The following is a 14,084-nucleotide window of genomic DNA, read 5'->3' as shown; positions in this document are numbered from 1 at the left end:
ACGGGCCATCTCTGCAGTGGTTCCCCATCTGTGGAATGCTCTCCCCAGGGAAGTTCACTTGGCACCTTCATTATACACCTTTAGGCACCAGGCAAAACTGTTCCTTTTTAACCAGGCCCTTGGTGGACCTGATCGACATCCTATACCCTTTTAAAATGTGGCTCTTTTCAGGGGTGGGTGTGTTATTGGGTTCTTGTTTTGATTTTGATTTTATATATTGTGATCTTTTCTTTGAACTGGCCCAAGACCTCTGAGTATAGGGCGGTATATAAATTCAGTAAATAAAACAAATAAAATAATATTGCTACACAAATTATTGCATTATTTCTCCACCTTGCCAATAAATTAATAAATAAATGGGCAAGGAGGGCCAATCCCAGTTCAGAGTAATCACAGGTCCTTGTCAATCCATTCACACAGAGTAGAACTGGCACAAAATTATACCAGCCAAGAGGTAGAAATTTTTATAGAGGCTGACAAGCAGCACATTGGACTGATCAGTCCTCATCCTTCTCGCTTGTACCTTATATGAACAAAGGCACCCTTTGCTGTCCATGCTTGTCAAATGTAAGGCACAGATGCTCCATCTCTTGTCAGCTCCTGTCTTGTTGTGGAGAATGACTGGCCTGCCTGGAGGAGAAACCTCCTCCCCTGGGACTCAGCCCAGGCCAGTGACTGCAACAGCAGTCAGTCAAAGACAGCTCCTCTGATCTCATATCTCCCTAGTTTCTGACTATGCTGTCCTCAGACTTGGGAAATGAGAGAGCATTATATGCACCAGTGTTTTAAGTTGCCCAGGTGGTAGCAGCTCCTTGTCATCTTCCATAGCCCAATATACCCCAATCCTTTTTCAGTTCCCTTCCTGGATTGCCAAATTATGGTACCTCTTGCTTTCTATATACAGTAGCATCTTATGGCATTTATTATTATTATTATTATGGGAGGGTGGAATAGCTGGCTGATATCACGGGTTAATAACCTTGTATACTGCAGTTGAGATTAAGTCAGCTGCTTCAACATTTTGTAACTCTTAACTCTTAAATTTCCCTCAACCGCGAAAACCTCTGTAGTATATTTTTGACATGGCCGTTTGATCAGCTCTTCTTCATATAAGTTTAACAGACAGTGGTGGAATCTGTTGTTGTTGTTTAGTCGTTCAGTCGTGTCCAACTCTTTGTGACCCCATGGACCAGAGCACTCTAGGCACTTCTGTCTTCCACTGCCTCACGCAGTTTGGTCAGACTCATGTTTGTAGCTTCGAGAACACTGTCCAACCATCTCATCCTCTGTCGTCCCCTTCTCCTTGTGCCCTCAATCTTTCCCAACATCAGGGTCTTTTCCAGGGAGTCTTCTCTTCTCATGAGGTGGCCAAAGTATTGGAGCATCAGCTTCACGATCTGTCCTTCCAGTGAGCTTCCAGTGGAATCTACACACATACAAAAAACATTCTGAAAATACTTTTTTTGTTGTTGTGTTTTTAAAAATACATTGAGTTTTCCATAAGGCTCACTATCACCATCTAGTGTCACATTGTATATTGCACTTAAAACACACTTAAAATGTTTTATTTGCAGTTGTGTAGCTGAGTCCAGTGTATTTGAAAGGGGAGTGACCAGAATACCATAGGAGGAGGAAGGAAATAAGATATAGGATTGGCAGGAAGCAAGATGGGGAAGTAGATTGCATGAAACAAACAATGAAGTGTAAATTAGATAAAGTCAGAAAGAATAGGCTGCCTAACACCCCTAGAGAACATAATTATGTATAAGCTGTGCTGACTGGGGCTGATGGGAGTTGTAGTTCAGTACATCTGGAGGGCACCAGGTTGGTGAAGGATGAATTACACTCATGATGTTCATGCTTTATATAATCAGAAAATATGGACTTATTTCAGCCCCACTCAATTTGCACTGACCATTATACAGCAACTCCTCAGGATATAAAATTGACACACCTACATAATTTCAAGGGACGTAGGTGGCGCTGTGGGTTAAACCACAGAGCCTAGGACTTGCTGATCAGAAGGTCGGTGGTTCGAATCCCTGCGATGGGGTGAGCTCCTGTTGCTCGGTCCCTGCTCCTGCCAACCTAGCAGTTCGAAAGCACATCAAAGTGCAAGTAGATAAATAGGCACCGCTCTGGCGGGAAGGTAAACGGCATTTCTGTGCACTGCTCTGGTTCACCAGAGGTGGCTTAGTTATGCTGGCCACATGACCCGAAAGCTGTACGCCGGCTCCCTCGGCCAATAAAGCGAGATGAGCGCTGCAACCCCAGAGTCGGTCACGACTGGACCTAATGGTCAGGTGTCCCTTTACCTGTACCTTTATATAATCTCAGTTGTTGTTGTTGTTAGCGACTAGAGAATGAATTTAATAGTAATCAAAAGTATCATGTTATTATCTTCTTTATGAAGCACCACAAATCAATTTCGCAATACAATATGATTCACATACATTATATGTGTATATTTTTTAAAAAAACTGATAGTAGTGGCAGGACATTTCTCCATTTGTAGTACATTTCTCCCTTTTTATTCGACAATGGGAATAATATTGACAAAGCTAATATTTAGGGGGGAAAGACAGAAAATACAAAATCTGTTTTATAACTAGTCAATAGCTTAATCCCAACAAATCTCAGCTCTGATTTCTCAGTCTCCATATATGTGGTGGTTTATAGTGTCACCAGAATCCCTTGATAGAATTACTGCTTTACATTACATGGGTCATTATCAGCTGCCTGTATATAAGAGACTTTGCAAATAATTAAGGATTGTAATTCTGGATTATCATTGATTAATGGACAAGGAAACCTGGTACCTCCTGTGTCTTGGAAGGCTGATCTGCTCTTTTGTCACATCTGATCTTTGATTGGCCCATTTGATGATGACCTCTTCATCCTTAGCTCAGGAATGCTTTCACATAGCAGCTTATAAATTAAATACAGCTGTTAAATGTTTCCCCCCTTTCTTTGCGGACTGAAAGTGGGGAAAGAATACCGGGTGCAAAACTAGCTTGACAATTTATAACATAAAATATATAGCTGTTGAAATCTCCTGGTTCCAAAAGTATTTGAACTCACTGCTACCTGTTATGATCAAATATTCTAAATCCAATTCTGTATTTGACATTTATTTCAAAATTCCCAGTGACACAAAGGAGAAGCCTGTCCCAGAGTATGTGAATGACCCCCCTGTGCTGTTTCATATTTTAAGAGGAGCCGCATGTGTCTCGACAGCCTAGCTAAACCCATTCCTGCTGTTCATACCCTTATGTTTCACTGGGCAGTTTTAAAATTATCTCCTTGCTCTTGTTCTAAACTACATTGCAGAGTCGTGGAGCACTAGGCACATCAATCCTACACTCATATAATGCCAGGACCAGAGAAGATATGCTGCCTCTACATCAGCAGAATGGCCACCGTATCCAGTGTGTGCACAGCCTGGTAAATGCACCGATGAATTCACCATGATGAGGATTTGTCCCAGCACGCACACTTCCCTACATCACCACACATGTACAAGATATGCCACAGCAGTGCCCATGCTCCACCAGGCCCCGTGGCACAGTGACCCACGGCACTGCAGGCATCTACCTAGGCAGAGATTCAAACCCACAGTCCATCTTTCAGAGCACAGCACATACAAAGGGGTAGCAGGGGAAGACGCACAATATTATAGCACCCACATAGCTTACTGGGGAGGATGCCCGCAAAAGAGCACACACATCCCTCCCAGGACAAGGGTTTAAGGTTTCTCCTGGGCAGACCAAAGCAGTCAGAAAACAGGGCCAGGAGATGCAACATGGACAGCTATTGATGCACCCCAGAGATGTGCTCTGACCATAGCAGATCTCCAGTGGCTCACTGAATAGGGGCAGGGGGTTGGAAGCAGAAGGTGGGAGTTTGAGCCTCATTAAGAGGAAAGAATGGATGCGGGTGGCGCTGTGGGTTAAACCACAGAGCCTAGGACCTGCTGGTCAGAAGGTCGGCAGTTCGAATCCCCACGACGGGGTGAGCTCCCGTTGCTCAGTCCCTGCTCCTGCCCACCTAGCAGTTCGAAAGCACGTCAAAGTGCAAGTAGATAAACAGGTACCGCTCTGGCGGGAAGGTAAACGGCGTCTCCGTGCGCTGCTCTGGTTCGCCAGAAGTGGCTTAGTCATGCTGGCCACATAACCCGGAAGCTGTATGCCGGCTCCCTTGGCCAATAAAGTGAGATGAGTGCCCCAACCCCCGAGTTGGCCACGACACGACCTAAATGATCAGGGGTCCCTTTACCTTACCTACGAGGAAAGAGGCAATATGCTGGATGTTGGAAGATTTGAGAAATATAAAAGGAAGTGCTCCTTCACGCAGCGCATAGTTAAACTATGAAACCGCAGGAGGCAGCAAGGACCACCAACTTAGAAGGCTTTAAAATAGGATTAGACATTTTCCATGATGGCTGAGCTCTGCCTCCACAGTCAGGAGCAGCATCCTTCTGAGTGCCAGTTATGGGTAATTGCAGGGGGCAGCGTGCTGTTCATGCCCTACATCTGCTTGGCCACTGTGAGACCAGAATTCTGGACTTGATGGGTCATTGGATTGATCTAGCAGGCTGTTCTTCTGTTTGTTTTTGTGTGCTGGGGGGTGGGGGGAATCCACACTGGGGCAAAAGAGAGGGAGTGCCCCAAACTGAAACTGAGCCTGTGAGCCCAACGGAGCGGTCCTCCAACCACAAAGGTCACATTCACAACATAAATTTAAAGCACAATTGAATAAGGTGCCCCATGGAATTCTGGGTACTCTGGTTGGCAAAACGTGCTGGGAATTATAGTTCTGTGGTTGGGTCTCCTAACAACCCGCAGCGCCTTTAACAAACTATTGTTCCCGTGATTCTTAGGGGGGAGCCATGGCTGATAAATCAGTATGAGGGTGCTTTAAATGTACTGTGGATGTGACTGCATCCACAGACAGCAATCGGACGCACAAAGGACATTTTGGCTTCCCAGCCCTCAGCAGGCGCAAGTATAGTATTGTGCCCTTAAACTGTGGCTATATTTCCTACCTCAAGGGATCCTATTTCAGAGGTGAATCAAAACCCACTTTGTGAGAAAAAATGGGCTGTTTTTTATTTTTTAGGATGATAGACACAAACACACACGACCCTATATTTTTGGTGTCCTTCAAGATAAAGGGCTATTGCAATATGCCATATAGGTTGTTGGTTTCTTTGCAAGATCAAGAGAAACAATGGCTTGTATTCTCCCCTTCTCCCCCTAAAGGAGGACACACAATACATTTAGACTTCTCTGACCTTGCCAAGAAGCCTTTTGCTCAAAGACAAAAGCAAGAGAACAATGGAAGGTTGTTCTTTGATGCTGGGCTTTGCCAAAATCTTTTCAGATAAAGGTCAGAAGCTGGCTGTTGTTGTTGGTACTACTATTATTGGTGTGTGCATGCGCTATGTTTTATTGGGAATAATAAATTTGTCCGGTAATTAGTGCCTTGCATTTTATTTTTCTTTGCTGACCCTTTTGCTTTTTGAAAAATGCCCCTTAAGGAGATTCTGACTGCAGCAAATGGTAATATAAATCTCAACATTAGATCTTGGATAATATTTCCAGAACTGCTGAACATTAAAAAAAATATGCAAAGGAATCTTTTGAATTTCTCATCCTTCCCTGAGCCATATTAATCAGAGAAGTAGATCGAGAGCTGTCGCATGGAGACAGCGTCTTCGCCGTACCTGTGCTGCATACTAATGGGATGCTCCCACCCTGCAGATGGAGACGTGGAAAGCCTTTTTAATGTCAGCTCAAAGCTGAGAAGTTAAAGCAACAAATCTCACTCAGCAGAACAGGAGAGCGTCAATGTGGCTGAGAAACAGCATTGCCATCAACCTCAAATTATTTCATTTTGTGGGGGAGGGAGGAAGGGAGGCCCAACAGATTGAGACTCATCCTTTAGGGCAGGATGAGGCCAGACCTATTGCCCTCCAGATGTTGCTGAACTCCAACTCCCATAATCCTCTGACCGTCGGCCCATGCTGGCAGGGGCTGATGGGAGTTGGAGCACTAGCCTGCCCATCCCGAAGGTGTTAGAGATAAATGCATCTTCTCAAGCCTTGTTGTGTTGAAGCCTGAGAGAAGCCAGCTTCCATGAAACCAGATATAGCCTCTTAGTCCAGGCACAGCTCCAGCGAGGGAGTAATGCTCCGATATGTGTTGAGAGGGGGAAGGGAAGCAACCTGCTATCGAGCCAGAAAAGTGTGAAAAGATTCAGCACAGCCCCACATATTAAAACTGGTGGCAAAGCCCGTGTCAGAATTTCCTACAGTGAATAGCAACACCAGGCAGGTCAGCACCATACATTTAAAGCACATCCAACACACATTTAAATCACGTGACTTCCCCCAGAGAGTCCTGGGGACTGTAGTTGGTTAAGGATGCTGGGAAACAGTAATTCTGTGAGGGGGGAAACTCCAGTTCCCAGGATTCTTTGGGGAAAGTCATGTGCTTCAAATGGGTGTTGGCTATGCTTTAATCAGGGGTCAGCAAACTTTTTCAGCAGGGGGCCGGTCCACTATCCCTCAGACCTTGTGGTGGGCTGGACTATATTTTGAAAGAAAAAAATGAACGAATTCCTATGCCCCACAAATAACCCAGAGATGCATTTTAAATAAAAGTACACATTCTACTCATGTAAAAACACCAGGCAGGCCCCACAAATAACCCAGAGATGCATTTTCAGTAAAAGCACACATTCTACTCATGTAAAAACACGCTGATTCCCAGACCATCCGCGGGCTGGATTTAGAAGGTGATTGGGCCGGATCCGGCCCCCGGGCCTTAGTTTGCTTACCCATGCTTTAAATGTACAGTGTAGATCTGCCCATAGGAACATGGGAAGCTGCCTTATACTGAATCAGACCATTGGTTCATTCAGACCGGAGTTTTCAGACAGGAAGTTTCCTCCTGTATGCAGTACAGATGCTCTGTCACTGAGCTACAGATATCACTCATGGGCATCACCTTCAACGAAGTGGGTATCCTGAGCCGAAATTTCCTGATAATTTAAAATATACTTTTGTCCCTTCTCCTAAAAAGAATTATTGGAATATTCTATGCCTCCTTCCTGCCCCTCTCTTTTGTTTGTTTGTTTGTTTGTTACCATTTCCCCACTCACAAAGTCCTGGAACAATGGCAGGTCTCAGGCACTGGGAGGAACACAAGATGTTGCCAAGTCTGCCAACTGAGTTGCTGCAGCATAAAAATACATGGTTCTAGGTGGGTGGCAGGGATAAGCTGTGCTGCTGCTACAGCAGATGGGCAGCCTATCAACTACAGGGGGATTTCTCCTCCTTCTATATTCAGCAAAATGGTTCCCCCTGTTTTGCTGCCTGCAGACAGAGTGGAGAATTTTGGAAGGCCATTTTTGATCGGCTCTTTATGTGCTTGCTGCAGGGTACACACCAGGGTAACATTCAGTGCAGCGACCATAATGTGTGTAGCAAAAGCCACGAAGAGAGCCATCTGGAAGAAATGACGGAGATGAGGTTAAAATATGCCAGGCCTGTTAATGAGGTGTGCATAAAAAGGAATCATTTGTGTCAATATCATTTGGTGCTTCTATGCATTGATTTTTTTTTCCTTGTAATTATCTTGTGATTAAGGAATATGTATGCTGGAACAGGTTATCCACATAATATTTTCCAGGACAAATCTCATGAGTCACATTCGATTCACCCCACTGAAATTATGGACAGCCACTTCAAGTTTAACTTTTTAAATATATTTTTTAGAATGCTTTGTTCAGTTCTGGTCTCTGCACTTCAAGGGGGGGGGGGAGATACTGCTACGCTGCAAAAAAAAATAAAAATCAGAAATCAGAAAATGATTAAGGGAGCTGGTGAAACTCCCCCATGAGGGAAGTTTACAGCATTTGAGGCTTTTAATTATTTTTTAATGTACATATACTGTGGAAGGAGGAGAAAATGATAGAGGTGTATAAAATGTGCACAGTGTGGAGAAAGTAGAGAGAATCCACCTTTCATAATACGAGATTCAGGGTCATCCAGTGAAGCAGAAGACAGGGAGATTCAGGAGAGACAAAATACAATGGGTGGGATTTGGTGCCACAGGATATAGTGACGGCCATCAAATAGGACAGCTTTAAAATGGGCTTAGACTAATTAATGTAGGATAAAACCATGGCTCTCAGTGGTGAGCAGCCATGTTGTTGATGCTCTTCTTCCACTGTCAGAAACAGTGGGCCTGAATTCCAGTTGCTGGGAAATGGAACCCAAAGTGGGCAGAGTACTATTGCACTTTTTGGCAACTGTGAAATTAGGATGCTGAGCTAGACGTTCCTTTGATCCTGTCTGGCTGCTCTTATGATCTCATGTTCTTATGTGCCTCCACAGGATGCTTCCAGGTCACATAGGAACTGAACCCCCGAGCTGGAAGCTGGGAGGGAAACCTCAGAAAGGAGGTTTGCATTTAGCATCTAACTTGAATTTATGAAAACCACAAAACGGGAACAACGGCCTTTTCTAATTCATATTGTGTGTCTTCCATTGTGACATCAGTGCTATGTTATTAACCGCAGCAGACCAGTGTTTTGCCCCCCACTTTGCCCTTGGAATTAGCACTGAGAATGCCCCTTGCCTCATAGTATTTTGGCATTAAATGCCATTTACATAGCTCTGAATGATCCAGCCGTAGGTCTGAACCCTCAAGGAAAACCAATGTTCCAACAATTAATAGTTCCAGGATTTAGAATATGCCTTGGATGCAGACAGTCTCAGGTTCAATCCCTGGTGTCTCCGGTTAATGCAACCAGGTGATAGGAAGGAACCAGGAGAGCCACTGTCAGAGCAGACAGACAGACAGACAGTCTGACCTGGTATGAGCTAAGGCAGATTCCTGTGATCCTCAGGAACAGAACTTTGTCCTCTCCTCATGGAGAGTGGGGCAGTGGCAGAGAAGCATCAGAAGGGGTGGGGCCTGGCAGCACCATTGTTATAACATTAGAAACAGACCTGGATAGAGCTAGTCAGTGTCTCAGTACGTAATACACAATGCTGTAATGTATTTCCATCAAAACCTCCTTGGGAATCAATCCCAGTTGCATTACAATAGATGAGCACCAATTGAAAAACAAATGCAACACGCCTGGTTTTTATTAGCACGAATAGACAACCGTTAGACAACAGCCCTTATATACAGATAAAAGAGTGTTATGTGTGTTACCTGAGCAGCACTCTGTATAAACAGAAATGAGAAATGAGACAGCTCTGATCCTGGGTGTTCCATATTTTGAAGATGAGACGTCCGTTCCTTTTCTTTAATCTACCACCCACGAGACTAATACTTGCAGGAGGACTTTTCAAGTTCTGCAAGGAGCCTTTCGTCTTTGTTTAGATGTTGCGTTCTTTCCCTATGTAGTTTAGGTGGCATTCTGAAGTCTAAACCGATTGAACCCAAAATATTCTCTCATCTCAACGTTAAATCATATTTTCATAATGTGAAAAAGTTCTATTTTGCCTGCTTTTCTTCTTCATTTCTGAAGGACACTTTCTGGAACCTGGGGCAACATTTTTTTGTGTTTTTTGTAGAAACGTAACAGTCCATAAAAGCCATATTTCCACAGGCACTCTCTGTAGGATGTACTTACAAATTCCTCCCTACATATTCAACCCTGTGTTTGTATAAGTTCCATTACACTTGCCCTCTAGGACAGGGACAGCGAATGTGGTGCCCGCCAGATGTTGTAGACTACAACTCCCATCATTCCTGCCCATTGGCCATAACAGCTGGGGCTGTTGCCCTTGCAGCTCACAGCATGTGCAGGGCCCTGTGTCCGCTACCCCTTGCTTTAGGAGGCATCCATAACACGTTGGCCTTACAATTTGTTAGATGGGTTGGCATCCGTCTGTCTCGAGAAACAAAGGAGTGCGCCTTCAGGGGTGAAGTCAAACTGTTGCGTTAGCAGCACCAAAGTGACGTCCCTGGGGAGCAAGCCTGGGCAGTGTGTATGGAGGACTCAGGCTGCCCAGACAAGACCCCACTCTCGGCCTCACTAATGTGGTCCAAAGAAAAGCAGAGCAATATGTTTTGGCACCAGCTTGGCTGCAGAACCCATTGGAGCCAAAGGTGAGAGCTGAGGGGCGGGTGAGGACTAAAGGTGGGCAAACTACCCCAGAAGGAGCACAACGTGTCCCACACCAGAGGCACTACCCTTTCCTATACACCCCTTGTTAGATTACAACTGTTAAGTTGTGGGTGAACATATCAGACAACACAGCTATTCTTCAAACAGCTCTTGTTTATTCACAGGCCAGAACTGAACGGAACTGAAGGGTTCAGCCATTCTGCTTATATAGAGCTCCACTACAACGCAACAGTAACAACTTTCTGTAACTATCCAATCACTGAACGTCACTTTCAATTCCTTATTTGCATATGTGGACCTTAGTAGAAACTATCTACAGTATCCCCCTGCTGGCCCAGAGTGAGAACTTCAGTACATAACAATAACTGAACAAAAACCACAGCAGCCAATCAATCTGTGCCTGTTACGGCATTTCTAATTTGTATCCCGCTCTGAAATGGCTTGCGTTGAAGAGCAGGATAAAAATGTTTTAAATTAATAAGTAAATAAATAAATAAGTGTCTGAACCTATGCATGTTTACAGTGAACTCAGAACTTGCATGCCCCCCAAAAGCATTTGCTTGCTTCCCAATCTTTTATAGGAGCATGGGAAGCTGCCTTACATTTTATAGGAACATAGCAAGCTCTCAGGCCATTGGTCCATATAGCTCACTACTGGCAACATTTCATCAAAATGTAGTACCAGTGTATTCAAAAGGACCTACTCCCAGGTAGGCGTGATAGGGCTTCAATCCTTACATACCCTTATTTAGGACCAACTTCTGTGTAAGCATGCATAGGACTGCACTATTAATCTGATGGGTTTTCCCTCTGTTCTTTCTTTTTAATACACAATAAACACCCAGAAAATACACACAATTTAAATTATTTCTATATTTGATTTATTTGCTCATTTGTCTTAACACAACATAGCGGTTTCAGTAATAAATTAAAACTGCAGTCCTAAACCCACATACTTAGGAATATACCTCATTTATATGTCTACTTTTATATCATCCCAATATAACTGATTTTCCTTCATTCCTATGAAAGACGACAATTGTGCCATAGTTGCAAGGTTGAAGGTTTTTACTATTGATTCTTTTAAACCTGGGCTTTCAGATGATTTCCCAGTGTTTCATGTGTACTACTCTAGCATCTATCATGCAGCTAATCAATTTACTATGTTGTTGTTTTTTACATTTAAGATCTCTTGGTACCCTAGATGAAGCCTGAAAAATATAGAATAAAGTGGAACTGTGACTTCTTGCAACTTGAAAAATCTGTTCTCTTAATTTATGTATTAAAATTGCATTAGCTATTTTTAAAGCCACGTCCTACTGCTGACATACTGGTTCAGACTGAGATTGACTACAATCCCACAGTGAATTTCACATGTACTGCTTGCAAGCCAGGTATTCCCCATCCTATACCTACACATTTGCTTCTTGTTTTTGCTTAATTATTTTCCTTTACCTCTTTTTCTGTGGCTGTGGTGAAAGTGGGTGGTGGTGTCTGGTGAAACGCTCTGCTTAAACTCTACCCATGTAGTACGACATGAATGCACAATGTAACATTGCGGGCAGGATGCTATGCAACCCCGCACTCTCAGCCTGACACTATATTTATTTGATCAATTATAACTCTTCCTTTCTGTCCAAAGGTCCCCAAGACAATTTATATAAGCATGACCAAATGCAGTTTAAAATCCACATCAGGGGTCAGCAAACTTTTTCAGCAGAGGGCTGGTCCACTGTCCCTCAGACTTTGTAGGGGGCCGGACTATATTTTGAAGGAAAAAAAGAACGAATTCCTATGCCCACAAATAACCTAGAGATGCATTTTAAATAAAAGACACATTCTACTCATGTAAAAAACGCACTGATTCCCTGACCATCTGTAGGCTGAATTTAGAAGGTGATTGGACCGGATCTGGGCCCTGGGTCTTAGTTTGCCTACCCATGATCTACATAATCAATTTGGGATCTCTCTCTCTCTCTCTCTTGCAAGAGATCCCACTTCAAGATCCAATGCAGTTATGGAGGGAGCAGCCACCTTAAATGCTGTGCTGAAGACTTTTACTATGGAAAGGTTGCGGTGGTGGAACAAAATATAGGAAAAATTAGAGGAAGTCAAGATTGGGATTTGTAGATGTTATGAAGCACCCCCTCTACCTCCCCATCTTTCATCCTACATAGGAAAAGAGGCTGCTGCCTTTTACAGAATCAGCGCATTGGTCCATGCAGCTACACTAGACATGGTCTCTCCTACTAGGACCTTCTACATTGAAGCATGTGTTCTACCACTGAGCTATGGCCCTTCTCCCCACCACACAACCACCCCATTAGCTCCTTGAATGATACTGAACTTATATGCAAATACTATCATTTAGCTGTAACAGTTTTACACCTACATTGCAAAGGTGGGAATCATTACCCAAGGTGCAAAACAATGACAGTGTGAACCTTTCTATTTCCAGCGAGGGAGCAGGGCAGGAATGCCAGTTGTTATGGTTGCCTGTGTTATCCTGGTAATCCCCTTGTGCCGAAGAGAATTCTTCAGGATAAATTAGGAATGGAATGGAATTGCCCCAAGTAGCGTGTGTGTGTGTGTGTGTGTGTGTGTGTGTGTGTGTGTGTGTGTGTAGAGATAAAGAACCCAGGCATTTCTCTTCACCCCAGTCCCCTTCCCCTCCACACAGATGGCGGATCCAGGTTGTAGAAAACAAAGGAGGAATGTCTCCCTCTCCTCTTGCTCAGAGCCCTCAGACAGGTTGAGAGTGTGCAAGAGGAAGCCCAGCTGAACAATACAAGAAGCAAGACACGTTTTAATTTTAGATGCACAGCTGCCTCCGAGTTCTTTAAATATGCTCCTCTTGAAATGCTTTCATGTGCAAGGCTATCTGAAGTGCTGCAGGCAGACTCAAGTCCCTTTCCAAAACTAATCTCTGTTTGGCCTTGTCAAAGGAACTAAACGGGATGGGTCAGATGCCTTAGCAGGGGCAAACCGATTCCCCTGGCAGACGCCTCCAGCCAGACTGGTTTTAAGTGATAAGTCAGTATGCCTTCCTTACTGGGCAGTGCATCCCAGCCTCTCACATCTCACATATATACATTCCCACATATATACACAAACATACAAAACACGGGAAATCACTGCTGCTTCTTGCAGTAGTGCCAATGGGCACCATTATGCTTTTGTATAAGTGTGCAGCTGTATGGAGTGATCAGTACTTTAGCCTGTACTGGCCTGGGTGTTTTTTGGCTGCCAGGAATGCAAGCTACAGACTCCGAGATTTACTGGGAGAAACCTGAGAAATCCAGATCTTCAGCCAGAAACACTTGAGTGTGTGATCATCCTGGATTGTTTTTCCTCTTTCGGCTTCTTCCTTTTTTTTTTTTAGGAAGGTAATTTCTGGTCTTCCAAGGATTTTTGCTGCCATCGTGTGGGAAAGGCCCACAATGCAAATTTTCTTGGGGTAAATTTCCCCATCTCTTCCACACAGAATGTATGTCATAGATGCATTCATGCATTATGTATGTTTGTATGTCTAATATGGGATTCCCTTCCCTCAAGGCAAATAAAGTACCCCCTCACATCAACCAAAGCCATTCACATGGCAAATTACTTCATTAAGCTTTCGTGTGCATGCACACTGTGTATCTGAAGAAGTGTGCATGCACATGAAAGACTATACCCATAACAAACTTAGTTGGTCTCTAATGTGCTACTGGACAATTTTTCAATTTTTAAAAGTAATATCAGGCATATTTCCTCTTATCATGGTGGTTCGGCTTGGCGAGTAGCCGTTGACAAACCTATTTCCATGAATTTGACTAAACCCTGTTTAAAGCCAAGTAAATCAGAAGCCACCACCAGATACCATGGCTTCAAATTCTGCATATAAATTACACATTGCTGGAAGAAGTACTTTTTTTGTATGATGTGGATAC

At 43.8% G+C, this 14,084-nt stretch overlaps 1 long non-coding RNA gene across 1 annotated transcript; it reads left to right on the top strand.

Annotated features, from left to right (window-relative positions):
* The first annotated feature begins 10,254 nt into the window (after positions 1-10,254).
* Positions 10,255-11,413, top strand: LOC309367241. The gene is made up of 2 exons (XR_014166956.1): positions 10,255-10,396; positions 11,340-11,413. It is a non-coding gene; the product is annotated as an uncharacterized lncRNA (long non-coding RNA).
* The last annotated feature ends 2,671 nt before the right edge of the window (positions 11,414-14,084 follow it).

This window comes from Podarcis melisellensis (genome assembly GCF_964234715.1).
Source record: "Podarcis melisellensis genome assembly, chromosome: 1".
NCBI classification, from domain to species: Eukaryota; Metazoa; Chordata; class Lepidosauria; order Squamata; family Lacertidae; genus Podarcis; species Podarcis melisellensis.
The sequence above is the reverse complement of the archived record's forward strand: the minus strand, read 5'-3'. Positions and strand labels throughout refer to the sequence as shown.